This window comes from Alexandromys fortis, unplaced genomic scaffold (genome assembly GCF_014885135.2).
Source record: "Alexandromys fortis isolate MF-2015 unplaced genomic scaffold, M_Fortis_MF-2015_v1.1 scaffold_229, whole genome shotgun sequence".
In the NCBI taxonomy this organism is placed as follows: Eukaryota; Metazoa; Chordata; class Mammalia; order Rodentia; family Cricetidae; genus Alexandromys; species Alexandromys fortis.
The window spans coordinates 246,315-266,988 of NW_026068122.1; the positions used below are offsets into that span (position 1 = coordinate 246,315).

General features: G+C 41.5%; 1 protein-coding gene and 1 long non-coding RNA gene across 3 annotated transcripts in view; one reads left to right on the forward strand and one right to left on the reverse strand.

Moving 5' to 3' along the window:
- The window catches only part of LOC126490432 (uncharacterized), a 2,820-nt gene extending 2,496 nt beyond the window's left edge, over positions 1-324 (reverse strand). The window contains exon 1 of the long non-coding RNA XR_007589187.1: positions 158-324. This is a non-coding gene — a long non-coding RNA (uncharacterized lncRNA). The remainder of the gene's footprint in view (positions 1-157) is intronic.
- The window catches only part of Lgr4 (leucine rich repeat containing G protein-coupled receptor 4), a 102,278-nt gene that overhangs the window by 35,894 nt on the left and 45,710 nt on the right, over positions 1-20,674 (forward strand). The window contains exon 2 of one of the 2 annotated variants that reach the window (XM_050125366.1): positions 19,087-19,132. The exons of the other annotated variant lie outside the window; for it this stretch is intronic. The gene's annotated coding sequence lies outside the window, so the exon portion shown is untranslated. The remainder of the gene's footprint in view (positions 1-19,086; positions 19,133-20,674) is intronic. 2 annotated transcript variants of the gene reach the window in all.

Genomic DNA, 20,674 nt, shown 5'->3' on the forward strand with positions numbered 1-20,674 from the left:
TTATACCCAGAAATAATTACACGGAAACCGTATTCTTTCAAACACTGCCTGGCCCGGCTAGGTCCAGTTTCTTATTGGCTAGCTCTTACATATTGTTCTAACCCATTTCTAATATTCTGTGTAGCCCATGAGTTGGCTTACCAGAGAGGATCTTAACCTGCGTCTGTCTGGAGTGGGAGCATCATGGCGACTCCTCACTCAGCTTCTTTTTCCCAGCATTCTCCTCTGTCTACTCCGCCTACCTAATTTTCTGTCCTATGAGAGCCGAGGCAGTTTCTTTATTATTAACCAATGAAATCAACAGATAAGATACAAGACCCACCTCCATCAATACTTGTGATATAATTGGTTTTACAGCTCAGTATAATAGGAATAACATAGATTTCTACTCCATTTGTTGTTATTTTCCTTTGAGAAAGTAAGACCAAATTTATTAGCTTAAAAAAAAAAAGACTTCATGTAGTTCAGTTTGTAGAATGCTTGTCCATTATTCATGAGGCCTTGGTTCAGATCCCGCCATTGCATATTACATGATGGCTCAAGCCTGTAAATTCTAGCACTTAGAAGGTGGAGACAGGAAAATCAAGAGTTCAGGGCCAATCCTTAGCTACCTAGTGAGACTTTGTCTCAATGAAAGGACAAGGAAAGAAATAAAGGAAGATCCAGATAAGAACAGCGAGCACAAGTCAGCCACTCTGGACCTGTTACTTCTTTGCTGTGTGTCATCTCTGCTCATGGTACCTAATTAACAGATCCACAGTCAGGAAGATACTATTCTCTTTCCCACAGCTGAGTTCTGAAGCCTCTTCTTCAATATCAGCTTTTTCCAGGGCAGATCCTCTGTATCGGTGCCCTTATCCCAGCTTGGGCATTGATGCCTCTCGCTGTTGAGTCTTCTGTCATACAAGCAGAGTTTGGAATTTCTATATCAGGGTCATGCATTCACCCCACAGGTGCCTTATAGATGCAGTGTAGAAGCAGCAGTGTTTGCAGTGCACAGAGGGCTCTTGTTTAGAAGCTGCTTTCCTATTTCCCAGCCTTGTGGTAGCACAGATGTTTCCCAATTTGCCCATGGAGAACCTGAGAGCCTTTCTAAGAACAACAGCCATCATTTAATTTTAGAGTTGGAAAGGCTTTGCGTACCATGCTGGCCTCACGTCCCAGAAGACAAGCTAGCTGCTGAGAAAAGTTAAGGGACTCGCCTCAGGCCACATGCCCCACGTTGGCTATGGCCCTTAGAAGCCACATTCCATGTTGAAGTCCCATTTTAAGTCAGAAGCTGACCCACAGTAAGGCCCTGTCTCTGTTGTGTACCACATCGTCCGGCACACTGGGAGGAAAGGAAATGGGTCCCTTTAGTACAAAGGGTTTGCACGACCCGAAAGTGAATAATTTTCCTGTTTAGTATTGTGAATAACTTCTCGGTAGCTGCAGTGATGCAGTAGCTGCAGTTTATAAACGCTGGGGAAAAGATGTGCACCAAGTTGAGCAGGTGGGGAGAAGCGAGGAAGCGTGTTCAGTGTGAGATGTCTGGGTTACTACCAAAACTAATGTGATGGGGTCAGATCTTTTTGAAAAATATCTATCTGACTCAGTATTATTTAATATGCTTGTAAAATACGGTAAGGATTACTTTTTAGAGAAAATGAAATGGAGGAAAGAAAATCCATACAGTAGAAATCCCAGCATTTTTCTTTTTACCACATAAAATGCCTTGGCCAGACTAGGGTGACAGGGGCACTCAGTGTTTCTGTTTGGTTCACTGTTGGCTGCCAACAGCTTGCAGAGCAGCCTGGTGTTTTGTGTGACTCTGATCTAGTGGCTCAGAACATGGGGAAGAAACCAGCTGTTGTGGGAGGACCTAACCAGAGCATATCAGTTGAAGGGGGAATGGGAGGCAAACCAAGGCCCCATCAGGGTTAGCTGCTAAAGAAGCTCATGTTCTTCTCGGGGGTGTGAGGAAGAATTTCCTGTGACTCCAGCAACTGGAGGGAACTACTTAAAGATCTTACGCTGACGAATGCCATGAGGGGTGGCACTCAAGGGCACTACTAGTAAATTTGCCTGTTTATAAGCTCTGTGCACCTCTGAAAAGGCTGTGCTTTGTGTTAACTCTTGTGTCATGGTTTTTTTTTTTTTTTCATTTTCTTGTTTATGTCATTCGAAGAGCAGAAATAGACTGTTTTCTGTATTGTTACTGTGGCAGATGTTAGGCATTCTCAGCTTGGATACTTTGTTTTGAGGTCAGCCAGCTCCCTGCTCTCCTGTCTACTACACTGTCTCTCAGAAAATGTCTCATTATGATTTTTTTTTAAATATTGTTTTGTTTTTGAGCATTTTCAAAGCAAGATGAGCATGAGGGCTGAGGAAAGAGGGGTTTACATGAAAAATATTAGCAGAATGTTTAGGAAACTTTGGGGAACTAAAAATTACAGTGTATCTTCCATAGACTTGTTGCTCCTGCCTGCTGTTTGCCATTTGAATTCTTTGTCTGGGACTGAATAGCAATGCTCAACTGTAGCCAGATTGTTCATCCTGGGCCACCTGGGCCTGGAATTTGCCTAAAACCTAAGTTACCATCAGAGTGCACAGAAGTCCTTACTGTATGACAACACTGTCGAAGTAATTGATACAAGTTGTTTTACTTATTGTCAGAGCAATAAAATAAACAGCATGTGTCATTATTTTGGAGACGCAGTGCAGGCCCTGAGGTCACTCCGTTTCTTAATGACCAGTGTAGCCACCCCTAGGGAATGTGTCTCAGTGATAGAGTGTTTGACCAGCATTCATGAGGCCCAGGTTTCAACCTCTGGTAGTGATACCCACACACAGAGCTAATCTGAAATGGAGTTTGAATGGGAACGTAGCAACCTTGAAGCAAAGCCAGGGTTTTCCTTTATTAAGTTAGTTCTGCCTGAGATGGAAAGATTCTCAGTGTCTATATAGTCTTCTGAGGATTATTCATCTTATATGTGCAGTTATTTTATCCTAAAGATGAGAAATGTGGAAGAGAAACAGCGAGCCAAGAAATCGCCAAAACAAAAGAGAAACCAACCAACCACAGGAAGAGCCATGGGAGAAAATCTCTTTGCAGAATGAGGCACCCATGAAAGTTCAGCGGCTTGACAGGAATAAGCCCACCCCACATCTCCAGTTCACTGCAGTCTGCTAGGAGTGAGACGCCTGCAGTGATGCAGACAGACTAGAGCTTTACCCTTATAAATGCCAAGACCACTACATGGAAGGTGATAACCCAAAGGGTTCTGACATTTGAGTATGCCTCAGAACCGCCTGAACTTGAACTTGTAAATGCCCCTAATTTGCATTTCTATCAAATCCCACGTGGATTAAAGCAATTTTGAGAAGTTCTTTCTGAATTGTTAGTGCTGGTTAACAGAATGTGCTACAGGAGAGTTCTCTCTCTCTCTCTCTCTCTCTCTCTCTCTCTCTCTCTCTCTCTCTCCCACACACCCACACACACACACACACACACACACACACAGATCAACAGCAGCTGTCTTCTATTATTCTTTACCTTTTTTTTTTTTTTTTTTTGAGGCAGGGTCTTTCACTGAGCCATGAGCTCTTGGATTTGGCTAGACTGGCTGGCCAGCAAGCCCCCCGAGGATCGTCCTGTTTCCTCAACTTAGTGGTGGGATGACACCTCCATGCTTGGTTTGTTCCTAGGTGCTGGGAATACAAACTCAGAGTTCCTCCTATTTGTTCACTTTACCGACTGAGCTATCTTTCCATCCCTAGAAATTTTCTTCTACCCAGGTAAAAGCAAGGGAGGGTAATTTAAATGATATGCAGAGAGGAAATGGGCTGGATGATAAGATAGAAATGGAGGGCACTTTACAGGGACGAAGGAAGAAGGCGAAGGATGAGGCCGCCGTGGAAGGAGTGAGGGATGAGCAATCCAGGCAGGTAATGGGATCTAAGGCTGGGGGAGAAAAGGGTCTGAGCATTAGCCACAGAGGAAGCCGACCTGAGTTAGGTAGAGCTGCAGGCGTGGTGTGGGATGGTGTTGGGAAAATACAGGAGCAAGCTCGAAGGGCGTGATGGAAAGCAAATAGAGCTCCAAGGCTGGAATGCTACGTCTTGCTTTGTTGTTTTTGTTGTTTTGTTTTTAGTAAGACTGTTTTGGCAGCTACGTGTAGGTTGAATGGGAGAGGGATAGGAAGTGTGGGAATATGAAGACCAGACAGGAGACTGTAGTAGGAGTCCAGAGGGACTGAGGAAGGAGGAGGGTGTGTGTTCAGACGGTAGAGGTAAGGCGGAGAAACATAAAGAGGTGAGCCAAAAGAATGCATCTGCCTTGTATCCAGTGTTTTATCACGGCAGTGAATGCTCGTAATAAAAGCCCATGAAAGGTTAAATTACACTTTATATGTGTTGTTTTAAAGGAGATGAGTGCAGAGAACAGTTTGGAAAAACATTCATCATCAAAACTTAACTTGTGTCATTGCCTTCTCCTCTGTTGCCTGCAGGCAAACCTTCAGCTATCTGGAAAGCTCAGCTGGCCAGGACAACTTGTTCTCTGAGCTCTCTGGTTTAGCTATATTGGGGAGTATAATCTGTGTGTGTGTGTCATTGCTTAATTGTTGGCATGTAGTGACTCAACTGGTAATTTAAATTAATAGACTGAGCGTATAGGCATACTATTGTTCTTCTTAGATCTCGATGGCGCTTTGATTGGCAGTTAAGTGATGGTGTATTCGAATTAATTACTGCAGCTGAGAAAGAGCTGGGAAAACACACTAGGAAAAAAAATAGATAGTTGTGATGTAGGAGGGAGAGGAAAAGATTCGGTGTGAGAGTGAGCCTAGAATAAATTATCCAGAGCTGAAAGGCGGGAGCAGATGCCAAGTAGGGCTCTGTCTGTTTGCAGCACGGAGGTGTGGTCAGCTCTTAGTCCCAGTGGTTCGCTGATGTTGGAACTAGCTCCCATGATCAGTGTGTCCTTTGTAAGTAAAGCAGCCACCTAGTGGGTCCCCCCTTCCTGTTTCTTGGGATTCTGGCCCAGTCAGTTCCACCTCAGGCGGTCTCTTTCTTACATGTTTACACACATCCTCTTTAAACTGTGTGTTTCTTTTTCCTTTGCTCTTTTAAATCTTGCCCAGTTTACCTCAGGAAATTCTTTTTTTTTCTTTGTTCTATTCTAGAGCCAAAATAAGGTGTGTGTGTGTGTGTGTGTGTGTGTGTGTGTGTGTGTGTGTGGCGGGGGGGGGGGGGGATCCTAGTCTGGTTAATATACATGAGGTTCAGGCTGGGATAATCATATTGACAAATGATCCTATTACCAAATCCTGTGGCTGTTGTATTTACCAATTTCTTGGCTGTCTTCGTCAATGCAGCATTTTCTCTGCTTAAATCTCTTCTTTTGTGGTCTCCCCCCCCCCATTCTAATCATTCACACTTGCTGTCTTCCCCTTTCTTTTCTGTACTTCAAATTGAGTTCTGTCTATGTCTAGAATGTTTTCTCAGCTATTTTATTCAGTACATAGCCCTCCTCATCAGCTGCTCTCTGACACTGCTGCTCAGTTCTTGGCTTGAATTGAAATCTGCTTCCTAGTTAATAATGTTATAAGACTCAGTGACCAACTCGTTTCCTTTCCTGTTGTCTCTCTGTAGGATAACAGATTATTCTGAGAAACCATGGGCCATCTTCAGGGTTCACCATAAGTTTCTTCCTACTTCTACACTGCAAGGTCTCTGGTTCATCAGTCTAGCTTTAGGTCTCTGTCAGTCTGCCTATCAGTCTTTCCATATATCCATCCATCAATGCATCTTTTTCTGTCCCATGTGCTAGTCTGGTGGTTTAGGACTTTATTTTATTTTGGTTTTTCAAGACAGGATTTCTCTGTGTAACAGTCCTAACTGTCCTGGAACTAGCTCTGTAGACCAGGCTGGCCTTGAACTCAGAGAGATTCCCCCCCCCCCCCCCCCTCCGGAGTACTGGGATTAAAGGCACGTGCTACCACCGCCTGGTGGTTCAGGACTTTATTATCAACACTTAAGGCTGACCTTTCCACTCAGCCTTCTTCTCCCTTTTCTTTTCTTCTCCTCCCCCTTTTCTAGTTTCTTCTTCTTTTCCCTCTTTAAGACAGGGTTTTCTGTGTAACAGCCCTAACTGGCCAGGAACTCACTCTGTAGGCCAGGCTGGCCTCAAACTCAGCAATCTATCTGCATCAGCTTCCTGGTTGTTGGGATTAAAGGTGTGTGCTACTATACCCAGCTTCCTTATTTTCGGATGTTAATCATTTACCAATTTTTGATGGTGAAGATCAAACCTCAGACCTCATCCATGGGTCCCCAACCTTCTTGACTTTTCAGTTACTCATACGTACTTATACATTCAACATATGTTTGTACATTTGTTGGCTTATATGTGACAGGCACATGGGAGAGTTCTCAAACGACTCCTACATCTTGCTTCTGACATGAATTCACAACAGCTCTGTTATGATAAAATACAAAGTAAATGAAAGAGAGGACCAGAGACACCTTCTACAGATAAATCAGAAATCAGAATTAACTGAAGCACCCACCTAATGCATGCATTTCTGAACAGAATTTTAGTGGCTGTTGAAAAAGGGAAGGAGGATCCATTTCTGTCATTCCACGCTGTCCAGAGAATAGGACAAGCTCTGCAGAAGAAACGCAGCTATTCTTGGAATGGAGGTCAGAGAGAACTTTTCCCCTAAGGGCTCTCTGATAAAGGGAATTCCTCACTGGCATTTGTACTGGGATCACTTTTGTGGGATTGCTGCTTCTAACAGTGTTCAGTGTGAGCCAGCAGAGGAATGTCAGTGTGTAAGTCCAGCCGAAGTAAAGGGTGTGGGGAGCTCTTTGCCAAGCAGCCTTCACAGGACATCCTCAACTCCTTTTCCCATCCCCCAAACCCATTATTACACAGATCTCCTGACTTCTGATCTGAAGCTGTTATCTTTGTATCTTGTTCTTGACTGCCTGCCTATCTTCTAAGCTGTTCCTGAATGGCCCTGTCCTCTGGATCTGCCTGCCCTCACTGCCTATACCTTGCTGCCCACCCCTGAGAATACAAGTGCTGTCCTCACATCCAGATCAGAAGGAAGTTGCCATGGTAATAGGATTTGCTGATCAGCAACTCAAAGAAATTCTTTAATTAAAACTGAATACACCACCACCAACACATTAACCCATTAAAAACAACAAAACAGAATTCTTTAGTAGAAATTTTGTCTCATTTTAAACAATGTGTAGGGGGAGGCAGTATTTTTAACAAGAGATTTCCTAGTCCTGTTCCCATTTGTTTTGATGTGTTTGTGTTATTTTGTAAAACTGTATCTGTTTACTACAGTTTAGCTGACTCCTTCTTAGAGTCAGGCTGGCACTTTTAAAAGCTTTTTTTTTTATCAGCACATATTCATTGTACATAATAATAATTTGTTACTGGGAAACAGGCTCCGTTTTTTAGTCTTGCTAATAGTAGAATTTAGAAACGAATTCAGAAGGAAACTTGAAGACAGTTATATTAGTTTTTGTGGAAAAAAAGCAATAGGGCATACAGGCTGAGAATCAGCAGCCGCCTGGTGAAGGAGAAGAAAAGAGAAAGCCTTAAGTTTTGAATTAGAGTCCTACAAAGCTGGCATGTTTCCGCATGTAGGTCAGTACACATACGTGTAGTAGAAGAGTGGAAAGGGTTCTTCGGAGAAAGAATGAGAAAACCCAGGGAAAGCATGCTTAGAACTTTGGTCAGCATAGAGAAAAGGGACCGAAGTAAAATAAGCAGGTCCCATGGCAGAGGCTCTGAGCCTACGGGCTGCATAGAGAACGCTTTTCTGAGACTATCTCTTTGAGGGAATAATTATTCCTCCCATCTTCCTCTGGCTTAGGTGAGTCAGCTTCCTAAGGGGTGGCCTCCTGATCAGTTAACTGATAGACCCAATTGGATTACCTCTTAAAGAGAGGAGACAATGGTTTATCCTAATCTTTAGTATAGATCCTATCTCTATCCAGGGATGGAGGTATTCCATTCTTTTGATGAGGAGGCCTAAGGAAGGGCAAAACTGATGTTTACCTTTGTCGTGTTACCAAGGATACAGGAGGTAGGGTCCAGATTTCAAGAGTTTAAGTACTTTGTTTCTGAGATAAATTGTTTGTTTGTTTGCTTGCTTTTCACATTCTGGATCATAGTTCTAAGATATTTCTATAAAATGAACAAACAAACAAAAAAACCAATACTCCAGCTATGCGCAGTTAAAAGATTCCTGAGATTTGTCATTTAGATTCTCATCTTGATCCTTTAATTAATTACTTAATGCCCTGGTACTTGGTTACCTTGTTATTAAAATGAGATGGTTAGATAGTGACTGAATGGTGGCAGGACACTTCACCAGAGGTGACTTTTGGCCCCAGGTAAAGCCTTCTATCCTCCCAGGAAAGTTCTGAAGTCTGAATTGTCATTTCTGTTTACCCAAGTAGGGACTGACGGACAAAGATTACAGGGTTTGGACAGGGTTGTACAGCCAGTGAGCGGACAGACTCTTGGCCTGACTTCTGGGAGAAACCCTTAACCACTATGCTTTCTAGTTCAGTGGTTCTGTGATGTGCTATTTATAGGGCAAAGCCTGTATTTTGAAATTTTGAGGCAGTAAAATTAGTTTTACTGACATCCAGGTTTGCATTAATTCCTCCCAAGTTATTTTTAAATCCTGTAACTTATATTTAAATGAAAGCGTTACTCTTTCTTGCTTGTTCCCAAATTTGTTTGCATGCAAGATTATTTGACTGTTAGCAGCGGGCGGCAGGGAAGAAGTCAGGTACTGATGGTCTTGCCATCCAATTCAGTGGTGTGATCTTAGTGTCTGTTTGACAGGAGATCCAGCATCACTTGGTGGATGTTTCATATATATATATATCTGCATTGATGTTTTGTCTGCGTGTATGTCTGTGTGAGGGTGTCAGATCCTGAAGTTACAGACAGTTGTTAGCTGCCATGTGAGTGCTGGGAATCAAACCCTGGTCCTCAGAAAGAATAGTCAGTGCTCTTAACTACCGAGCTATCTCTCCAGCCCCTAGGAGAATGTTTTCTATACCTACTTTTTTTTTTCCCCAACCTTTTCTTTCTGCAGCCATGTCTTTGACCTTCTATGCAGCATTGGAGAAGGGTCAAGCTTCAAATTTTTTTAGAAGTACTAGGTATTTCGTCAGATCAGTATGTGAAGTATTTGATGGATTGTCCATTGTCATTCACTCCACAGATACTATAACCACTGACTGTGCTAGAGCCTTGGCATGAAATAGCAAACATAGATCTTAAGGAGAGACCTGAGAAATTCTACAGACACTCAATTCGTGGTTATCAAACTCTAGCTACTGTCATATTATCATACATAGGATAGGAGGAGCTAGTCTTACTTAAGCCTTTTCCCAGTGTGACCTAAATCAAAACTTTGAATTCTTTCCATTACAGCCCATCCCCCATCATTTAGCTATACCTATTGCTGTTGCTAGGATGGTCGGCTTATTTTTCAGTCTAGATACTCTTGAGTGAAAAGGGGGGGGGGCATTAATATTTATTCTGGGACAGTAAATATAAGCCAGGATTGTACCAGGTTGAAATGTATTTTCATTCTGGTTTTCTGAATGGATGCCCTAAGTTCAACATCCTTTAGTTATATTGAAGTTGGTGTTAGTGTATGGCACACACATCAGAGGTGGTCCCTTGGGTTTTGTGAGTTGGTAGGCTGAGGTATGGTTTTCCTTGCAGAAGTTTGTTTCCCAGTCTACTACAGAATCTAGAGACTTTCTTGGTAAAGCAGTAACCCTCACTAAAGTATAAAGTAACAACCCTGAGTAGTCTTTCTTTGGACAGAAAATAATGAGAGGGTCAGGGCAACAGAGAGAGAAGGGCGGGGGGGATGGGGGGAGGGAAGAAAGAGATTCTTGCTAACCAAATTTCATGGCAGCACATAGTTTTCTGTCCTGATAAAGCAACAGAAATATTGAACCCCTTATTCATTGTAAAAGTAAAAAAAAATAACTTTTTTGGTTTTTTTTATGGTAACATTTACAACTTAATTGTCACAAACAGAGCAAACTAGGGATATTGTAAGCCAGCTTTGAGAGCTTTGAAAAATTGCATTTATTTATCTGCATGTGTGTGTCACCGTACGCTCATAGAGGTCAGCTGACAGATCGCAAGAGTTGGCTCTGTGTTGGCAGCAAGCTCCTTTTGCAGCTGAGTCATTTTGCAGACCCAGCTTTTAGAACTTTTGTTTCCAGAAATTCAGGGCCTCTTTCATCCTGGATAAATCCCGAGTGATTTTAAAGAGTTGTAAGTAATTCTCAAAGAAATCATTTGAGTGAGTTTTTATAACTTAGCGTTAGCTGTGTGTGCCTGTAGCCTGGCTAACAGAAAGTGTCCTCTCAGTTCTGGTTTTGAGTAATTGTGGAAAGGATGGGACAAGTTTTGGGAAATGGCCACCAAAACCAACAAAAACTGAAACAGAAGTCCCTATCTGGGAAAAGGAGACAGGACAAGGGAGAAGGGGGCTGTTGGGAGGGGTGTCTTGACTCCTCATGGCCTAAAGGAAGTGATTGCCCCACCGCCTGCATTATGGGATGGTGAAATCCCATGGCTTAAACCATCCCTCTTGGCCTCTGACCTTCAGGGTACGGCCTGATTCATCCTTTGGGATAATTTTCCTGCCCCTCAACAATGAGGTTAGGGTCTCAGAGTTTTGGAAATTAGAGCTGTTGCCCAGGCCACTTATTTAGTAGTTCCCCTTTGGATTAGGGACTTTAGAATTTACTGGAGTGGGGGAGGGAAGGAGGGAAAGAAGGAAAGAGGAGAGAGAGAGAGAGAGAGAGAGAGAGAGAGAGAGGTGTGTTTCTGTTTCTTTTTTTTTTTTAACATGAAAAATCATTACCTTATCTAGGAGGGATTTTTGTCGATGTTGTCTACCACCATTTATGACCAGTAAGTGAGGGGGCGGGGGAAGACCCACCAGCAAGATGTTTTCATGTAATTCTAACAACCTGGGCACAGCCCAGGGTAGCAGGATGAAAATGTAGCTGGCTGAGTTTATTGCCAGTTCTGTGGAAGCACCTGAAAGTAACGATGGATTTAAGTCTTTGCAATACCCCAGATTCTAGATGGTTCAGCCCATTTTAGCAGTGTCCTGCGATGGGGAGGCATTAAAGGTTAACTCATCACCTGTGTGCCGGGAAGTTTCACTGGGGAACCAGCACGGCTGGATCTGAACAGCCATTTCCTTGAGCTCTTGATTCAGACTGTGTCGGAGAGGCTACATGAGACATTGAGACCTAGGCCTCAGCTTTCACTTTGCAGTTGGAGAGAGAGAGACACCCATGCATGCTAAAACAAAGTCTCTGCTGCAAACCGTTCTTACCTTTATTTTGTTTGCTTTTTTTTCCTATTTCCATTTTCAAAAGTTGGCTCTGAACCATTAAGATGATTTCACAACCCGTTAATTGGTTGTGAGCTGAAATTTAAAACTACACTTCTAAATAGATTTTTTTTTCTGTGTGGGTATGCATGTTTGAAGGCAAGAACCATGAAGTAATGTTTTCCTATCAGTCCTGTTAATAAGTATAATAAATAATGAGCCATAATAAAGCATGAACCATTTAGTTAATTAGAATATTTACCATAATACATGCTGTTGGGTTACTTTCCTTATGAATAGTGCATTTTGTCTGCGAGGATGAAGTAATTGAGTGTTTCCAATCTGCCCAGACGGTAATCCTTACAATACTTCTTGTTGATGTTAAATGGTCTATTGAAATAGCATTTTGTCTGTGTGTCTTGGCTGGTAATGAACACTGTTTTGTCATCGTAGGGTTACCAGAACAGCTGTTGACACCCAAAGAATGCCTGAAAACACCCGTTAAGTAGCAGAAAAAAAGAAATCATAGTTTTAACCCTTTACTGCTTTTTATGATGCCAGATGGTAGAATACTTGATCATGTAGAAACTAAGGTTCTTCTGTTTCTGGCATTCATGTTTCAGTATAATAAACATTCTCCAGTGTTAGAACATTATGTTTTTCTCTTTAGAGTATATCCCACACAGAAACACAGAAAACTAACCAAGAAGCTGAACTTCTACTGTTAGGAAGTATTGAATTTGCCTCACCAGTTTTATTATTTATTTTTAGTTGCTCCTTTAAGAATATGTCTTTTAAGCCACACATGCCTCTTCTTTGTGGCAATATTTGCAGACTAACATGGGGTTCACTGTCTTCCCTAACTTACAGGCTTGCGCCTCCCTGAAGAACACACCCTAAGTGTCTCCTGGGCTCTGTTGCTTCATCAGGAGCATAAACAATTACTGCATAAAATATTATGTGTGGAATGAAGTCATGCGTCATTCTTAATTGCTGAACTCTTACAATTTTAAAGGGGGTGTGTTTGTCTATTCATTCAGACAACTTGCTCACACAAGCAAAGGAGCCCACACATACAGAGAGGAAAAGTATGAATCTGAAGGTTTCTTATTTTCGACTAGTGCACGGAATGTGCAGGATCAGGAAGGCTAAAGTGGGAGTCATAATGACAGCTCTAGCCCCAGAAGTTACTGAGTACGAAGTGTTTCCCAGTGGAGAAAGCTGAAATTCAGAGAGCCCGAAGCCTTCTTTCCAGCTCTTGTCTCATTGCCCTATATGTGATCTTTCTGTAGCAAACTGGGCCTGCTTAAATGCCAGCAGCTTTTCAGGTGATTAAAGTTGTGATTTCTCAAGGTCGTTTAAGATGCCTGGGACTGTACCTGTGCTTACTGTGGTCACTGCTCTTATGATCTGTCTATCCTGCCATAATGTTCACGTTTCCTGATGATCATATTTTTTTCATTGTGTTACTTGGAATTCTCTCATTCTTTGATTGTTCTGTACCTTCAGCAACTCTGATTTTATCTCATTTGGCCATGATTTTTTAATATTACTCTTTCCTGCTAGAAAATATCCTCACACACCTCATACCAGTTACTTAGTTCAGTGGCAATTAAAAAAAAAAGGCAAAGAAACCCAATGTGGAGTATGGTTTACATTGTGACAATATGCATTATATAAATGTTTATATATGTATGCATTTTATTTATAGCTCTATAAAATACAGACATAAGTAATTTTCATATATCAATAGTTAAGTTTATATTTAACTCCAGTGGTGGCTATTCACTGTGTTTCTTTTAAACAATGGTATTTATCACTAGCTAAATAAATTTCATTCCTTCTCCTGTGCCGCCAACTTAGAAAGTTTGGGAGGATTTCTGGCTATACTGGACTGGTGTGTCAGGAATGGCTGATGATAGAGTGGTCAACAAGTGTCTTAATTAATGAAGAATTAGCCCATGCATTCAGCATGCACATTGTCTTTACTGAAACATTGTCAACCCAGTAAGTGAGACCACAAATCTAAACAAGAGCTCTCTATGGAGTAACACTTCTTTCCTTTCTGGTTTCAAAAAATATATATTGATTTATTTGTGTGTGTGTGTGTGTGTGTGTGTGTGAGAGAGAGAGAGAGAGAGAGAAAGAGAGAGAGAGAGAGAGAGAGAGAGATTGATTTTATCTGTACCATGTGCATCTGGGTGCCATGGAGGCCAGAAGAGGGCGTAAGATCACCTTGAATAGGATTTACCAATGGTTTGAGACCCTTGATATGAGTGCTGGGAACTGAACCTAGATCCTCTGCAAGAACAGCAAATGTTCTGCTCATTGGAGCAAGCTGTCTACCCAAACACCTCTGCTTTGTGGTGGACAGCCAGAATTCAATGAGGGTGAGGGTTTCCTAGAGTGTTTGATCTAACTTGGTAATTTCTTCTCATTCTGTCGTTTCTTTGTACTGATTTGTGATTTTAAGAGTAAGTCCATGTTTTGCGTGTCTCCGAACACAGACACAAACACAGTAGTTGCTCAGGAAGGAGAATGAGTGACTTTAGCGAAATGTCCTCATGCAAGTTGATAGCAGAAAAACAAAACAACAAGAGTAAAGTAATTGACCTAGAACCAAAGAACCCAGTTTCTTGATTCTCAAGTCAGTGGGTAAATCACATTTTTGGATTTTTTATAGAGATGGGAGAGAAAGCCTTTAGGGATAGAATGAATGATTTAGGCAGAGATGTTGCCTATTGGACACTACTGATCTCTTTTCAGTCTTCATAACTTCTTGTATTTGTGTAATGTGTTTGAGATTCGTCCGCATCATTGCTCGCACCCCTAGTTCGTCCCATCTTATTGCTAGATCACATTCCACTGAATACACACACGTGGGATTCACATGGCTTTCACCGGTACAAAGGTATTTGAGTCATTCCCAGTTTTTTTTTGGCAGTGATATTATTCAGACCTAGAATTGCTGCACAGTTCATAAGTCTATGTTCAGCCATATAAGAAGTTACCAAGTTGTTTTCTAAAGCAGCTGTGCCTTTGGCAAGAGCTCCGAAAGTGTTTGGAGTTACAGTTCCTCTGCAGCCTGATCAGCATTTGTCATGGCTGCCACTGCTCTGTAGAATTCCGATAGCTCTGTGGTATCACATTTTGCATTTTCCTAGTAATTAATGCTAGGTAATTTTTCATGCATTTGCTCGCCATTTGTAGATCTTCCTTGATAAAGTATCTGTTTCTATTTTAAAGTTGGGTTTGTTTCCCATCACCGAATTTGAGAATTTTTTTTTCTTTTTTGTGTGTCTGTAGGACCTTGGCAAGACCTCAAGGAAGGAGATATTCATGTTCCTCATGTTTTACTAATATGTCTTCTTGGTATTTTTGTGCATCTTAATATATTAATAATGGCAATTCACTTTTGCGGCATTCAATGAAAACATTCTGAAAGGCGTTAAAATGGAGGTTTTAACCCAAGATAAGTGATGATAAAATCAATTAATCCTTCTTCCTCTGTGAAGAGAAGACTGGCTTATTTTCAAGTGTTTGCACCTGGCATTTTCTCAAGCATGAGTTGGGAGAAAAATCTTATACCTGGGACATTCAGGGGCCTAGAGTAGAAAATGACTTTACAAGTGGCTAACTTTTCTCTCTGGCAATTAGCACTTATTTATAAGTGTCAGCATGGTGATTGTGGGGGGCACTCCAAAGATATAAAGACTACAGAGAAAGGAGGGTTCTTGAAACATCAGAAGAGGCTGGACAGAGCAGAAGCCTTTTATACCCCTGCTCAGAGCTGTTTGCGGTAGAAATGCTGCACAGGCCTGAGAAGCATGTCTGCATTGATATCTGGTAGGGTCCTAGGAGTGCCAGGTAAAATAGGGCAGAAGTCTATAGAGCGGCAGCTAATTCTTCATGGATGCAGGGATGGTATTGTTGCATACGTGAGGCTACATGTCCATGCGGGTGTATGTGTATGTAGATGCAAGTTGATGTCAGGCGTCAGCCTTGGGCTCTGTTCCTCAGGAACCACCAACTTCAGATTTTCAGGCAGGGTCTCTCATTGACCTGGAGTTCTCCAAGTCATCTCGGTTTGCTTGTCAACAAGCCCAGGGCTCCTTCTGTCTTTGCCCTCTCAGCACTGGGATTACAAGTGAGGGATTACCACACTCAACTGCTTCTCTCTCTCTCTTTTTTTAATTGTACTCTTTTTATTGCTGTTTTTTTTTTTTGTTAGTTTTGTGTTGTTTTGTCCATATTTGGAGTTTCATGTAGTGTAGGCTGACCTTGAACTCACTGTGTAGCCAGAGATAACCCTTGATTACGGATTCTCCTACCTGTACTCCTGAAGTACTGGTTTGCAGTCTTATGGTGTTGGGAATCAAACCCGGGGCTTTGTGCATGGTAGGCAAGTTCTCTCCCAAGTGAACTGCATCTTACACTGAGCTTTAAAGGTGGGTTATGAGGATTGGGCGCAGGGCCTCATGTCTGTGCAGCAAGCACTACCTCCTACTTCCCAACCCAATAATGCAAGTTTTTAAAGTTAAGTTTAGTTAAATGTTTAAATTATACCTTATATAATTGCAAGTTAAGAACAGAGTGGGATGATGGATTTTACAGTAAAAACTGTCAACATATTATTTGATATGACAGCTTTACCATCCTAGGTGTCTGCACATGTGTACTTAGTAGGAACTTTGTACCAGTATAGTAAATGGATAACACACTTTTCCCTTTTCTTTTTTTATGGTAAAGAAAACCATTAGTGAACCTCTTAATTCTGCTGGCTTTCAGTAGTGTGCCCATTCTGTGGTCTGTGGTTTATATAGACTGCAGAGGAAAAAAAAAAAAAACAGAAAATATGCTAAGCTTTAGTGTTTACAGACCCTGAAAGGTATTTTTTTTTTTTTCGGAAACATTCATTTTGCAAATGAAAATAGATGCCAAGAGATGAACATGCTTAGAACTATGTGATAACTTTTAGGAAAAAAAATCTGTCATGATACCCATAAAATATGGCATTGGTTATTTATATGTGGGTGTTGATAGTGTGGATGGTTTTATTTACATTTTATTTTTTTAAAAAAAATAACATAGGTTACTTTTGTTATTAGGGGAGAAAGCTTATTCTCCTGTTGATATTGAATAGTGTCAGAAAGGTGATTAAACTTGGTTAACTTTAATAGGAAATTGTTGCTATGTGAGTGTTTTCATGACAAACGCTTTCTTTCCAGATATTTAAATTGGAGGCACTTTAAAATAATTAGAATGTTTATTATTTATATTGTGCATGTGTGTGTGTGTGTTGAGGTGAGGGACAACTTTGCGTGTTTGGTTCTCTCCTTCTCCCTTTATGTGGGTCCCAGAGATTTAACTTAAGCCCTATATGTACATGGCAGGGGCCTTCAGTTGCTGAGCCATTTTACTGGTCTATGGCTGATGAAGAAGTTTTCAAAGTTGCTTTTAGTTTTTAGTTTGTTATCTAGAAATTTTGGCCTGTTATTTCTGCTTGATTACCAGAGACCCTGGAAAAGCTATTGGGAGACTATTAGTTTATTACAGTCAACACATACTATTTGAGTTAAGAGGCACCATCAGCCAGTTTTGTTATTATTTGTTTTGTGCACCCTCTCCCCCAACAAAAACACATTGAAAAACTGGGTTCTGTAGATCCTGTTTGTGGTTTAGCGACTTTTTTTTTTCTTCTAAACTGTCAAGAGTTTTGAGGTGCATAGTCAACAATATGACAGTAGCAGAGGAGTTTTAAGGAATGCAAATAGGATGTCCATTCCAATTTAGATAACACACAGTCTGTTTAAAATTAAATAATGCTGAGGCCGAAGTCCCAGACCCTTTGAGGACACAGTGGCAGAGGCCACAGCAGTGTATATACAAACAGGCCACCAACAGACAGGCTAAGTGCCCTGTGTAGCACCTACAGAGATGTTAGGAATGTGGAAAGATGATTTCTACAGTGGAGATGCTTCAACATTACTAAGTTTCATGGGATGGGAAAAGAAAAAGATGAGGGTTTTCACCATGGGGAGCTTTGTCAGTTTCAATGAAAACAGTGGCACTCTGTAAACAGTAATGATGAAACCTGTGACCTCTGGTGGTTGGGAGTTCAGGGGTGTTTTTTTAGTGAAATGCTGTGTGCTGTTGTGCGTCTCCTCTCTGTGGTGAAGAGTTGGGAGCGTTGTGCTGTGTGGGTGGACAGTGTAGATTTGTGTTCTGTCTGTTATGAAAACAAAAGATGTACAGAGAAGATTTTCCTTCCATCCTGCCAGACCACGTTTTACAATCCTGTCTCCAGTGTTCTCACCAAGCTGCTTGAAGTCATCCTAATCTTTCTGAGAGAGGATCGTGTCTTTGTCCTACTGGAATTGTGTCCTCTAAAAATATGATTTCTTCTTAAGGTGTGGCAGTCAGAATTTTGGTGTTCAGTGAAGTGTTTGATCTGAAGTTTGGAGTTTTGTTGAACCTGTGGGATCAACTCCCCGTTCTAGGTGTTACTCTCTAGGGTTTCTTATTCGCTTCTGTAAGGGGGTTTCTTCCTGGGAGGGCACTAACCGTGTGCTGCTTCACCCTCCTTCTAGTCCCGTCTCAGCCTGCTGCCTTCAGAGGACCTCTAGAAAGAGCCAGAACAGATGATGGGGCTGACTTGACATCTAGCTTTTCACAGCGTCTTCATTTCCCTGATTACTGCTTCCATCTTAGCAATGAAGTGGCCAGATGTCAAAAATCTCCACAGCCTGCCAAAGGTCACACAGCAAGTACAGTATGGGTGAATCCCAGGCTTCTGGCCTTGGAAGCCAGTGTGTTTCTAACCAGCAGCCTGGCTCTGGTGCCTTCTGTCCCACTGAAATTGCCCTTCAGCGATGTTTGTGACAAGTGCTGACCTGGTATGACTTCTGTTCTGTTTTCTCCGTTGCATTTATTTTGGGGTAGGAATCTAGAGTGGCGAACTGCTAGGTTCGGTAACATGTAGCTTGCTAGTAGACTGAGCTGCTCAAGGAAATTAAAAGTTACTGACTTAACTTGTGAGAGTGTCTGGGTGTTTTGTAGCTGAAGATTTCTTTCTTTACAATTCTTAAAATAGTATTTACGTATTTGTAATTTTGTGTGTGTGGAGGTGTTTTCCCTGCATGTGTGTCTACACACCACATACATGCCTGGTGACTGTGGAGGCTGGAAGAGGGTCATGTTTCCTGCAACTAGAGTTATAGATGGTTATAAACCATGTGAGTGCTGGACATGGCACTCAGGTTCTCTGGAAGAGCTCCCAGTGCTCTTAATCACTGATCCATCTCTTCGGCCTTAGTTGAAGACTTCTACGTAGCTTTTTCTTATGTATTTTATATGAGGTTCATATATTTGTAATTACTGGCCAGGGCTTCCATTTGGGAATTGTTAGAGGCAACTCATCAGCCAGCACGCCTTCTAACCTCTTATTTTTGTAGTCTGTACACCTTGGGTTCTCTTGCCGGTGTTAATGACGTCAGGTCTAGAATCCACTCTTCGTGCTCTCTGTAGGCTGTTTATCGCCATTAGCTCTCATTATTTTAAATGGGTACCCACCCACTTTATACTCGGTAACCACAGGATTCCAGGCTGCTCTGGAGATAGTATCTTGTAGTCTACCCCTTTCGCCTCTTTTTACTTCATTCCTAACTATTTTTTTTTTTTCTAACTGTAGCTCAGACAGCGTGAGAGAAAACATTTATAAAGAGCCTCTTGCTAGGGTGAGTGTGAAAAAAAAACATCTCTTAAAATATTGGGAGTCCTGTTCCTGACCAAGTACTTAGAAGCAAACCTCCATGTGTGTAACATACATGAGTTTGTAAACCCCAAGTCTCACTAATTGCCTTGACAGCTCACAGCAAACTACCTGTTGTGTCTTGTTACTCTGAGGGGGGAAAGTGAGAAGTGTGTTATAAAATGCTGAATGCAGAGAAGCGTGTTGGAGTAAATGGTTTCTAATTACATTACATGCCCCCCACCTTTGACGTGAGGTTAATTGGCTCACTCCAGACCTTTTCTGATGAAGCAGTTTGTCGGTTTTTCCGAAACTGTGGGACTCACCTGAGTTGGTACTCCCATCTTGGTTTGGGGTGCCTCAGTGTAAAGTAGTAAATCATTGATTTATTCCCCTTTTCTCCTTTTAGTAGAGTAGCTAAAAAGCATGAAACAATGTGTGACTTTACGGAATCAGTTTACAAGTATGAGACTATTGCTTTGTCTTTCAAATTAAAATTTGTATGTATTTTTAACAATGGTTTTGGGAAAAAAAAGGGAAAGAATGGATTTGGTGATTAAGGCTCATGTGTTTCCAGCTGAAGTCATTGAGTGGTTTTTCTAAAGGAACAGTAATATATAGCCTTTACATTGTACATCACAATAAACTGTTCAGAAAAAGTTCCATACGTGAGACTTGTATATTGTCAATAAAAAGTGTTCCTGCATGATAAATAAACTTACAGCAAAAGATAAAACATAAAATAATATAATGTTATATGATATATAACATTATAATAAAGATTAGGACACTGCCCAAACTGATTAGCTCAATGCCTTCATTTTACTGTTGAGCAGAGAGGCCCAGGATAAACTAGTTGGGTATAAGGAACCAGGGTTGGGCCTGCCTTTTCTGTCCCCTATTTTGATGGTATTTCTCCAAATGATTATTACCAAATGATTATTTTATTTTATTTTATTTTTTTTAAAGATTTTATTTATTACATATACAATACAGTGTTCCGCCTCCATGTCAGAAGAGGTCACCATTTCTCGTTGTAGATGGTTGTGAGCCACCATGTGGTTGCTGGGAATTGAACTCAGGACCTCAGGAAGAACAGTCAGTGTCCTTAACCTCTGAGCCATCTCTCCAGCCCCCAAATGATTATTTTAAAACATTTTAATTTTATATGTATAGATGTTTTGCCTGCATATATATTTGTGTACTTTTTGCGTGCTTGGTTCCTTCAGCAGCCAGAAGAGGGCATTGGATCCCCTGGAAGTGGAGTTACAGAGGGTTGTGAAATGCTGTGTGGGTACTGGGAACTGAACTGGGGACCTCACTGAGACAGCTTCTTGCTGAACTGTTTCAGGGAAAGGGTCCTTCCCCCCTCCTCCCTGTTGATTGCTACTGTAGATAGTCTTGGGAGCTGGGTTTAAAATACAATACTTCCTTGAGAAGGATGCAATTTCTTCTACATTATCTTTAGTTGGATTTGAGTTGTTTTCAGTGATAAAAACTGGGGATGCTTGTGAGCCCGTGTGGTAAT